Genomic DNA, 12,268 nt, shown 5'->3' with positions numbered 1-12,268 from the left:
TCATTACCCGTCCAGGACCCGTTTCCAGCGCGGTCTGCACATTTGACGACGGTCCAGAACATTATTATTATTATTATTATTATTATTATTATTATTATTATTATAGGTGTTTTGGACCCCCCTAAGTGAATTTTCCGGCAAAAAATACCTGTTTCTTTAATAGTAAAGGATCTTCTAAATTCCAATTATCACGACTCTAACTTCTTCAGTTTTTGATTTATGTGTCCTCATGAAAGGAATTTAACTCCTTTTCACTCCCGCCCCCAAGATGATACCCCCCCCCCCCCCCCAAATGCGTTTTTCTTTGTTTTTAAAGGAGAACCAAATACCAATTTTCACGTCTGTAACAACTTTAGTTTTTATTAGATGTAAGTATTCTCATAAAATTAAGTCAATTAATTTTCAATTCTTTCACCTCCCCCACCCCCCATCCCCCACCCCCCATCTTCATTGGATTTTCCGAGAATACGTGTTTCTTTACTTTTAAAGCAGATTCCAAATATCAAATTTCACGTCTGTAACATCTTCATTTTTGAGATATCCGTAGCCTAATTAAAAGAATTCAACACCATTTTCAGTCACTTCCCCCTCCCCCTCCACCCAAGTGGTATTTCCGAAAACTAAAAATACACGTTTCTTTATTTTTTAATAGAGATAAAAAATACCATTTTGCACTTCTGTAACATGTTAAGTTTTTCGAGATAAACTGTAGAAATTCTCATTTTAAAATCTCACCCGCTTTTTAGTTCCCCTTAAGTGGAGTATCCAAAAACAAATCACCTATGTTTCTTTACATTTACAGGAGATTCCAAATACCACTTTTTAAATCTGTAACATTTTACGTTGCTCAGATATTCTGTAGATATAGTCTTTCAAAAAATTCACCCCAAATTGTCACTCCTGTTTAATCGCCATTAATTAGATTTTCCAAAAACAAAAAGATACGTGTTTCTTTATTTTTAAAGGAGATCCCAAATACAAATTTTCAGTTCTGTAATATCTTCAGTTTCTGAGATATAAGTATCCTCATTAAAGGCATTCAACCCCTTTTTCACCGCTTTTTCACCCCTCCTATTGGGATTTTCCAAAAACAAAAAAAACATGTTTCCTTATTCTTAAAGGAGATTTTAAATACCAATTTTTACATCTGTAAACTTTTAAATTTTTAAGATGTAGATACACTCATTTAAAAATTTCACCCCCCTTTTCACCCCCCCCCCCCCCCATTATTTGGATTTTCCGAAAACGAAAAAATGCCTGTTTCTTTATTTTTAAGGTAGATCCCAAATACCAATTTTAAGGTCTGTAATATATTCAGGTTCTGAAATATAAGTAGCCTCATTAAAGGCATTCAACCCATTTTCCACCCTTTTTAACCCTTCCTATTGGGATTTTCCAAAAACAAAAAAATACGTGTTTCTTTATTTTTAAAGGAGATTCTGAATACCAAATTTTACATCTATAAACTTAACAAGTTTTCAGATATAGATACACTCATTTTAAAAATTCACTCCCTTTTCACCCCCCCCCCCTCCATAAATTGGATTTTCCAAAAACAAAAAATACATGTTTCTTTATTTTTAAAGGAGATCCCAAACACCAATTTTCAGTTCTGTAATATCTTCAGTTTCTGAGATATAAGTATCCTCATTAAAGGCATTCAACCCCTTTTTCACCGCTTTTTCACCCCTCCTATTGGGATTTTCCAAAAACAAAAAATACATGTTTCTTTATTCTTAAAGGAGATTTTAAATACCAATTTTTACATCTGTAAACTTTTAAATTTTTAAGATGTAGATACACTCATTTAAAAAATTCACCCCCCTTTTCACCCCCCCCCCCCATTATTTGGATTTTCCGAAAACGAAAAAATGCCTGTTTCTTTATTTTTAAGGTAGATCCCAAATACCAATTTTAAGGTCTGTAATATATTCAGGTTCTGAGATATAAGTATTCTCATTAAAGGGATTCAACCCGTTTTTCACCCCTTTTCACCCCTCCTATTGGGATTTTCCGAAAACAAAAAATGCGTGTTTCTTTATTTTTAATGAAGATTCTAAATACCAATTTTTACATCTGTACTCTTTCAAAGTTTTGATATATATATATATATATATATATATATATATATATATATTGAGATACATATTTTGAGATATATATTGGATTTTCCAAAAACAAAAAAGTATGTGTTCCTTGATTTTTAAAAGAGATCAAAAGTACCTATTTTCAGGTCTGTAATATCTTCAGTTTCTGAGACACCCTTTTTTCACCCTTTTTCACTCCTATTGGGATTTTCTGAAAACAAAAAATATATATTTCCTTATTTTTAAAGAAAATTCTAAATACCAATTTTTACATCTGTAAACTTTTAAAGTTTTGAGATATAGATACACTCATTTTAAAATTTCACCTCCCTTTTCACCCCCTTAGCGACAGAATATCCAAAAATCCTCTCTTAGAGAGCACCTACATCTTAATATGAATGTATCCCCGAAAATTCATTTCCTTATGTCCAGTAGTTTTGGCTCGGCAATGATGAATCAGTCAGTCAGTCAGGACAAGTTACTTTATATATATAGATTTCTGCATCAGCATCAGCATCCAGGTCTGTTCACCCCTAAAATATGAAGTTGCTTGTTATCTTTAGAGACCGGGTGAGTTAGCCATGCGGTTAGGGGCATGCGGCTGTGAGCTTGCATCCAGGAGATAGTGGGTTTGAATCTCACTCTCGGCAGCCCTGAAGATGTTTTCCGTGGTTTCCCAATTTCACATCAAGCAAATGCTGGCGCAGTACCTTAATTAAGGCCACGGCCACTTCCTTCCAACGCCTAGGCCTTTCCTATCCCATTGTCACCATAAAACCTCTCTGTGTTGGTGCGACGCAAAGCCACTAGCAAAAATATATATATATATATCTTTTGAATTGAGCCTTACACCTAGAACACAGTGTATGGCATGTACAGAAGAGAAAGTGTTCTCATTTCACCTATTTCAGTGGTTCTGTCGCAGAGCAGAACTAGCTACGCCAGCTGATCACAGAATTGTGCTCTGCAATGTAAAATTATATCAAAATTAAGTTACGTTTGCAAGCTACTTTTGTCCAAACATGGGGCCTTTCTTATGCAGCAACCTAAGCAATTTCCTTCCCAATGTAACATACTGACATAAACACATTCCAAGATGTTCTGGACAGAGAGAAAATAAAAATACGGCGTACATGCTATTATCTCCGCAACCAGTAGGTATGAGCTGAAAAATGCAAAAAGTTCTTACAGAATGGAAAACTTTTTTTTTAATGATGACCCAGAGTTCTATTGGGCTTAAAAGGCTCCTTTAAGTCTAACTTACCTTCTAAGATCAAACCCAGCGAAAGTGTAGAAGAATATTTCCGAGATATTCAATTCACTTGGATGAACTTCTGCCCCAATCCCACTTCTACTCCCAATGCATAGATAAAATGATTGTATACACACTGTATTACTGTGAATTCATTCTCAGTATTCACCCTCACCAGAAGCTAGGCGTAAAATTTTATCCCGTTCTTCATCCTTGGAGTCCATGATAACCATCTCAGTCGCATGAGTTTGCCGTTAATTACAAATTTATTAGCCTTAATATGTTAATGTATTTGTCATGAAAAAGAACATCACATACAAAACTTTGTAGTGAGATTTCTGTCCTTCTGGGGAATAACATTTGTCCACTTCAAAAACATGTTGCTCTTTCCGGGTGGCACAGTATAAAGAAATGTCTTACCCCATTATTGCCTTTGTAACAGTAATCACCATCTACAAACCACCTACAATCTCCTGGCCAGCCGTGGTGATTCCTGCTTCTGAAGACCAACCTGCCATTTATGCAGGGGACTTCAACAGCTACCATGAAAACTGCAATTATGCCTAAAACAATCCCTGTGGCATAGACCTCATTGGCTGGGCTGAAGAACATCATCTACACCTAATATCTGATGCTAAGGATAAAAGAACAAATACATCAGCTGCCTAGAAGCATGAATACAACTCAGACCTGTGCTTGGTGACCCAAAACAGCTGTTATCAACCTCTGCCTACAAGGAGAAAAATAATGGACAATTCCCCATGCAGTCAATACAGGCTAATACTATTAGATATAGTAATTTCTGTGCCTCTGATATCTAGACTGTCAAGACCACAAAGGAGTTTCAGCAAGGCAGACTGGATTAAATTTACAAAAAAACTAGGTCAATGTATGAGATGGATTCCAGCAAGCTTGCATTTGGGAGATAGTGGGTTTGTACCCCACTGTTGGCAGCCCTGAAGATGATTTTCCGTGGTTTCCCAATTTCAGATCAGGCAAATCCTGGAGCTGTACCTCAATTAGGGCCACAGCCCCTTCCTTCCCACTCCTAGCCCTTTCCTATCTTAATCCCATTGTCACCATATGACGTAAAACCAATTGCGAATAAAACAAAAGAAACAATTCCAGCAAAATATAGTTCCTACCATAGATTTGATGGATTGATTACCTCAATAGCCACGAAACATATTTCACTGGGGTTTATGAAAGAATATGTCCCAGAATGGAACGAGCAAAGTGAATCTCTTTTTAATGAGGATATTGAATCAGGTGGCCAAGAAGTTGCTGAAGAACTTCTGCACAGTTTAGACGCCTAACAGAAACAGAAATGGATAGATACTGTTGAAGGGCTGAACTTCCAACTATCAAGCAAGAAAGCTTGGAATCTCCACAGAAAACTTGGAGGGAGCTCATCTGGAAGACGAGACAAGCCTGACATCACACCTGATGTGATTGCTAATCAAATTATTTCAAACTCACAAGTCACTCAAGACAAACTCCACACTAAGATGGTAAAGAAGGAACTCAGATACCTTAAAACTTCATCTCCACACACACCATCCTTCGCAGCAGCCTAACAGAAACAGAAAAGAAATAGTTGTAGCAATAAAAGACTTGAAAAGTGGAAAGGCTCCAGGCTCTGACGGCATCCACCCTGAGTTCCTAATTCACCTTGGCCACAATGCTAGGAACTGGCTTGCTTGCTTTTTCAGTGATATCTTGAAAATGGGGACCATGCCTAAAGAATTAAGAAAAGCAAGATTACTGCTTGTTTGAAACCTAGAAAACTGAAAGATCGACCCCAAAATAATATAAATCAAATCAAAAATCAAAATCTCTTTATTTGCAAATGAGGTGTCTACCTCGGTGGCAAATGGTACACTAAAGTACATTATTGTCAAGCACTAATATTAAAGTAACAAGAGAAGAAAATTTTCCTATAATACAATATTATACAATTTACGCTAACAATGTTTTCTATTAAACACACAGCTCATCCTTAATAAATTTATATTGTTTACAAAATTCTACTTATAATATCTCCTGTACTACTTACAAATATAGTCAACTGATATACAGTATGTGGAATTACTTCAAATGATACTATACAACTGGTATAAGATTAATATTTACATTGCATTTATATATTTACTTTTTTTTTTTTACCCGTTCTGGATCCTAAGTAGCATAACGACCTGCTGCGTCTTAACCAGAGCCCCTTTTGCCACCACTTTTCAGAGTTCCTGAAGGGCCTTCACAGCTACCGTAGCGGTCCCAGGGCCCTCGAAGTCCCCACTGTACTTCACCCCTACAGGCAGTCCCCTACTTTGGCTTTCCAAACTCCTTAGACCAGGGGATGGAATTAATTTATTCACACACATTTTTTTTTATTTACAATAACCTGCACTGGTCGAATGCCCTCTAACACTTCATTTATTTTCTCTGTTGCTGTTTATTCTCTTCTTGAATATCTGTACAGATTTTGGAAAAGGATCAAACACTACCCCTGGTAAACTTTTCCACTCCTTCACACCCTTCCCAATGAATGAAAATTTACCCCAATCGCTTCTGCTAAAAATCCTTCTAATTTTATATTTGTGTTGGAAAAGGATCAAACACTACCCCTGGTAAACTGTTCCACTCCTTCACACCCTTCCCAATGAATGAAAATTTACCCCAATCGCTTCTGCTAAAATTCCTTCTAATTTTATATTTGTGGTCAGTCCTGCCGATAAAATTATTTTCCAACTGAAGCCTCTCACGGATATCTCCCCATGCTTCTTCTCCTGTACAGGCTCTATATAATCCTAAAAGTCTAGTTTTCTCCCTTCTCTTACTTAAAGTTTCCCAAACAAGTTCCTTTAACATTTCTGATACACTACTCTTTCTCCTGAAATCCCCTGTTACAAATCTTGCTGCTTTCCTCTGCACACTATCTATTTCTTTTATTAGGTATTCTTGGTGAGGATCCCAAACACTGTTTGCATATTCCAATAATGGACGAACCATACTCAAGTAACTTTTTTTCTTTTAATTCTTTGTTGCATCCTTTAAGTAGCCTCATTATGACATGTAACGATCTGTATGCTTTCCCAACGATGTCATCAATATGACCCTTCCAGTGCAAATTACTTTCAAATCTCACACCTAAGTATTTGCACTTGCCATCTTTTGGGATAACTACCTCATCCAAAGTATATTCAAATTCAGTTTTAAAGCTCCTGTTTGTAAAAGTTGTAACAGTTGATTTGCCTCCATTAACCTTCATATTATTTTCTTCAACCCATTGTTGGATACTTTCAAGGTCCCTTTGTAATTCTGAACAATCCTCAATGTTGTTTATTTCCCTATAAACAATTATGTCATCTGCATACAATCTTATTTTTGATGTTATATTGTTCCCTAAATCATTTGCGTATATTAAGAAAAGTAATGGACCGATTATACTACCCTGTGCAATTCCCTTCCAAACTTTCTCTTCCTGAGATACATTATTTCCTACTTTGACTTTCTGAACCCTTGAATTTAGAAATGTTTTTATCGAACGTGTAACCCTTACGTCCAATCCTATTCCCTCCAATTTCTTTAATAATATTCCATGTTCCACTCTATCAAAGGCTTTGGAAAGATCTATGGCTATGCAATCTAACTGACCTCCTGAATCCAACTGATCCGATATGTCCTGCTGAAATCCCACGAGTTGTGCCTCACAAGAAAATTTCTTTCTAAATCCATACTGGCTCCTCATGAACCAATTTTTATCATCACATATCCCTCTGATGTACTTCGATATTAAACTCTCCAGTATTTTACACACTATACTGGTCAGGCTGATTGGTCTGTAGTTCTCTGGTTTCCTTTTATCACCCTTTCCTTTATAAATTGGTATTATTATAGATTCCTTCCATTCCTTTTGTATTACACTATTATTTATGACATAGTCAAAGAGAAATTTTAAATAAGGCACTATGTACCACCCCATTGACTTTAATACCTCCCCAGTAATTTGATCACTTCCTGCTGCTTTTCCTTGCTGAAGCAGTTGGATTTCTCTGAAAATATCTTCGTTTGTGAATGAGAAGCTTCTTGTTTCCCTCTGTCTCTCTCCCTCTCTATCTTCTGTTTCGGTTTCCAACTCTTGACAATCATCTACTGAATCTCTAAATTCCCTACTAAATAGGTTTGCTTTCTCAGTATCTGTTAAATAGTGTTCACTCCCTTCTCCCACCATTGTAGGAATTTGGATTCCTTTTCCTTTTTGATTCCTGATATATAAATACAGCTTTTTCCATTTCCCTTTGTGGTCATTACCCTCTTGAAGTATGCCATTCATATAATTCCCTTTTGCTTCCTTTTTCACTCTATTCAGTTCCCTCATTAGCTGTTTTCTAGTTTCTCTACTCTCCCTACCCTCTTTGATTTTCCTGTTTACTATTCTACATTTTCTTTTTAATTTTCTTATTTCCCTTGTATAATAAACAGGGTCTGAGGTCATTTTACCCTTCTTAACAGGTACAAATCTCTTCTCTCCTTCCCAAATGATTCCTTTAAATTTAGCCCAAAGTGTATCCACGTTACTCCCTTCACGTATCCAACAACTGAATTGTGATTTAAGGTAAGTCCCAAATTCATCAACTTTAGTTTTTCTGTACAATTTCTTGTCTTGTGTAACCCTCTTATTAAGCCTTTTTGGTACGAGTCCTACATCCATTATTACAGCCTTATGGTCTCCTATTCCTTCAATTACCTCAGTTTTATCAACAATTTCCCATGGTTTAACCAAGAATACATCTAGTAAGTTATTGAGACGAGTCGGTTCTTGTACTACTTGTGCAAATCCTCCCTCCCAAATTAACTTATTTGCCAGTTTCTGTTCATGGGCTTCACTTGCAGCTCCTTTCCATTCAACTTCAGGCAAATTTAGATCTCCCCCAATTATTACCATATCATTATCATTGTTTCTACGAGTATAATCTATTATTTTCTCAAAGATTTCCATGTCTCTTTCCTCTCTTCCAGGCCTGTATGTTCCTATAATTCCCACCTCCTTCATATTATCACAAACTAATTTTATCCCTAATATTTCATCCCTTTCATCGGTAAACCATTCATGTGAACAGTAAGTTTCCTTCACCAGAATAAACACCCCCCCCTCCCTTTTTATCTCCTCAGTCTCTACGATAGACTGTGTACCCTTCTGGAAATACTTCTCTATTACTCACCCCTTCTTTCAACCACGATTCCACTCCTATCACCACATCAGTCTCATAAGATTCCATCAATGTACCGAATTTTAATTGTTTATTTACTACACTTTGACAGTTTACCAAGAGCAATCTCAGACCCCCTTCCTCCCTAAAACTTGACTGTTGCAATTGGGTAACTTGAAAGTCCTTACTATCCTGAGTTTCTTTTTCTAGTTGACTGAGCCAGCTTGAAGTACAGCTGGCTCTTTCTACTAGTTTTCCTGATCAGTATTATAACTCAAGGGAGTTGACTGTTTTACACTACATATCTTAAGATTAATAAAATCTAGAACAATATTTGCTATCTTTCGTTTACCTGAATTGTTTAGATGGAGGCCATGTTTTGTATAGCAGTATCTCTCAAAACTGCTGCATTCAATAACCTGAGTATTCCGAAAATGTTTACAAATTTTGACAATATCTGTATTGACCTTGTCCACTTCAATGTTCACACACAAGTCTCTACTCAAATCATGCCTGTGGGGCACGTTCACTACAAAAACGTTAGTGTGGGTCAACTTCCCTAGGCCCGTAGCTTTACTGAGCTGCTGTCACAAACTCCTAGAATGTCTGCTTTATATTAAAATCGCCCTATCATCACTCAACACATTCCTATTGAACAAGCAGGTTTCAGACCAAAACACAGCTGCTGTGACCAAATTCTTGCTCTTAACTTATATACAGAGCCTGGTTTCCAATTGAATCTGAAGACTTTTGTTATTTTTTTTTAAGACCTCTCAGCTGCCTACGATACAGTTTGGATATATTATACCAACTACACTGAGTGATTTCTTGTAAAGCCACTGTCAAGCTCATCATAAACATACTCAGTGACAGACTCTTCCAAGTGATCATGGGAACTGAAATACGCAAACAAGGGAAACTGAACAATGGTCTTCCACAATGATCAGTATTGACTCCTCTCCTCTTTAATCTATACATACCAAATCTACTGGAAACTCAGTCAAAAAAGTTCTGCTAGGCTGATGATATAGCTCTTGTTACAAGGCATAGCAGCATCAGTGAAACTGAAAAAACACTTGGAGATGATCTGGCCATCCTTGAAAGCTATTTCTTCAAGTGAAGACTTAAGCCAAGCTCAACTAAAACTGAGGTATCTTGTTTCCATCTCAACAACAAGATGGCAAACAATGTAATTAAAGTATCCTTTGGAGGAACTATCCTCAGGAACAGTAAATTTCCTAAATATTTGGGTGTAAACCTGGATCGCACACTTTCTTTTGGGAAACACCTTGAAAATACAGCAGCTAAAATAAAAAGTCGCAACAACATCCTTGGCAAATTTTGTCGTACATCATGGGGTGCCTCTGCAGAAACCTTAAGGACCTCTGCTATGAGTTTTGTCTTCTCTGTGGCTGAATACTGTGCCCCAGTATGGCCAAAGAGTCCTCATGTGAAGATAATTGACACCTAGCTCAACAATACCATGTGGAAGATTAGCAGAGTCGTCAGACCCACTCCCATTTGCTGGCTTCCTGTCCTCAGCCACATCACGCAACCTCACCTGTGGACTAAAACCACTCTTGTCAGAGAATATGACAGGATCATGGCTAATCTGGACCTTCCTATTCACGACAACATTCTAGACCTTCAGAGGGGCAGGCTGAAATCCAGACAGGTACATTTTTAACTTAAACACTAGGCTATATGCTGTAAAGTTATCTCAAACAAGGTATATCCAAGACAACAAAATGTAAAGCATGTCAGCGAAAGACATTTGACTTTGATCTTTAAATATTCTGGTTTTCTTAAACAATTGTAGAGAAAAAAACTGGTAAAGAAATTCTTTTTAGATCTTAACTAGATCTACAAGTGCGACAGGCTTCGGCAGCTGGCACAATTCCTATCCTCACTGCAAGTTGGGGGCTTCATTCATTCCATTCCTGACCCGGTCACTGACTGGAAAACAGGTTGTAGGTTTCATTTTCAAGTAGATTTACAAACAGGTAAAAATAAGCATATGTATGACTCCAATAGATAGCTCATAATAAGCATTTTTATGGGGTTTTGTGTCCTCTTACCATCAAGCAAGTTGGTCGTGCAGTTAGAGGCGCGCAGCTGTGAGATTGCATTTGGAAGATTGTTGGTTCGAACCCCAGTATTGGCAACCCTGAAGATGATTTCATGTGGTTTCCGATTTTCACACCAGGCAAATGCTGGGGCTGTACCTTAATAAAGGCCACGGCCGCTTCCTTCCAACTCTTAGCCCTTTCCTATCCCATTGTCGCCACAAGACCTATACGTGTTGGTGTGACATAAAGCCAATTATAAAAAAAAGTCCTTTTTCCATTTACAGAACACACAAAAATAAGATTATCCAAAGGTGCGTAAAGTTAAAGATATAACCTCCAAAACCCTCAGTAAATAAATCACTGAACAATGAGCCATTTTTGAAGGCAAAGCACACAGCTCCAGCTTAGGTTACTGTATTTGTGTACTCTTCTAATTGAATGGCATATTAAGAGCCCAAGTAACCTGCAGCCTTACCACTTTGTTTGCAATATTCTTGCTGACTTTTGTTGTTTTCATTAAAATCAGGCTACTTTATTAACTTGCTCTAGGGTAAGCCATTGCAAGTATCTTTTCATTTGTATTCCCGAAAATAAGACACACAATGTAATTTACAAAGAAGCCTTACAATGAAAATGTAACTAAACCAATTGGTTACATTATTTGAAAATTAGCTCTCTTCGAACAAGTGTGTATGGTAACCAGTTCACTTCAAAATTAGAAAAGGGAAGTTTACTTCTCAAGTTTGCAAACTTACTATCACTATCAAGGTCAACAAGGGAGTGTATGTTGGTGCTGATATTTATAAACATTTCCTGAATATACGTGACCGGAGCCATCGGCAATAGCTAGCATTATTATAAGTCTGGATAACATGTTAGCATGTTATATTTATTAACTCAGCCAACAGCTAATATGGCTGAATTTCGTGTGGTATCAAAGTAATGTGGTATGTAATGTACGCCTGCCCCTTAGTTCTGTTTCTTGATATGGTGTCAGAGATGAGATGAGATGAATTTATATGGCATGTTTAATTTTTGCGGCCTGATGCACTTCCTGAGGAAGAGATAATGAGGTTGAAATGAATGCTAGTGAATGAATTTGGGTAAAGAGGTGGCCTATGAATAGGAATTGTCTTGACATTTGCTTGGAAGTAGAAATGGGAATCCACAGCCGATGGTGGGGTTCAAGCCCAAATGTCTCCTGAATGCGGAGTTTGATTCTGTAGTCATAGCACACATGGCCATTTCACTTCAAAGTAATGAGATATATAGAGATTATTAAGACCCTGCCTTACCAAGACCATTACTATCCAGTGTGTGGCCTTCAAATATTAGACTGTCACATGGCCAGTGTGATGACTTCCTCAACCATATTGCATTACTTTCTTGATTGCGTTTACTGCCTCTCATGTCCGGCTCCATGGCTAAATGGTTAGCATGCTGGCCTTTGGTCACAGGGGTCCCGGGTTCAATTCCCGGCAGGGTCGGGAATTTTAACCATCATTGGTTAATTTCCCCGGCACGTGTATGTGTTGTCTTCATCATCATTTCATTCTCATAATGACGCGCAGGTCACCTACGGGAGTCAAATCAAAAGACCTGCACCTGGCGAGCCGAACCCATCCTGGGATCTCCCGGCACTAAAAGCCA

At 37.4% G+C, this 12,268-nt stretch overlaps 1 protein-coding gene across 1 annotated transcript in view; it reads left to right on the top strand.

Moving 5' to 3' along the window:
- Window positions 1-12,268, top strand: part of LOC136863713 (uncharacterized) — a 562,466-nt gene that overhangs the window by 497,615 nt on the left and 52,583 nt on the right. The window lies entirely within an intron of this gene.

The sequence above is a fragment of the Anabrus simplex genome, chromosome 2, assembly GCF_040414725.1.
Source record: "Anabrus simplex isolate iqAnaSimp1 chromosome 2, ASM4041472v1, whole genome shotgun sequence".
Classification (NCBI taxonomy): domain Eukaryota; kingdom Metazoa; phylum Arthropoda; class Insecta; order Orthoptera; family Tettigoniidae; genus Anabrus; species Anabrus simplex.
Note: the sequence above shows the minus strand (reverse complement) of the source record. Positions and strands in the feature narration are given on the sequence as shown.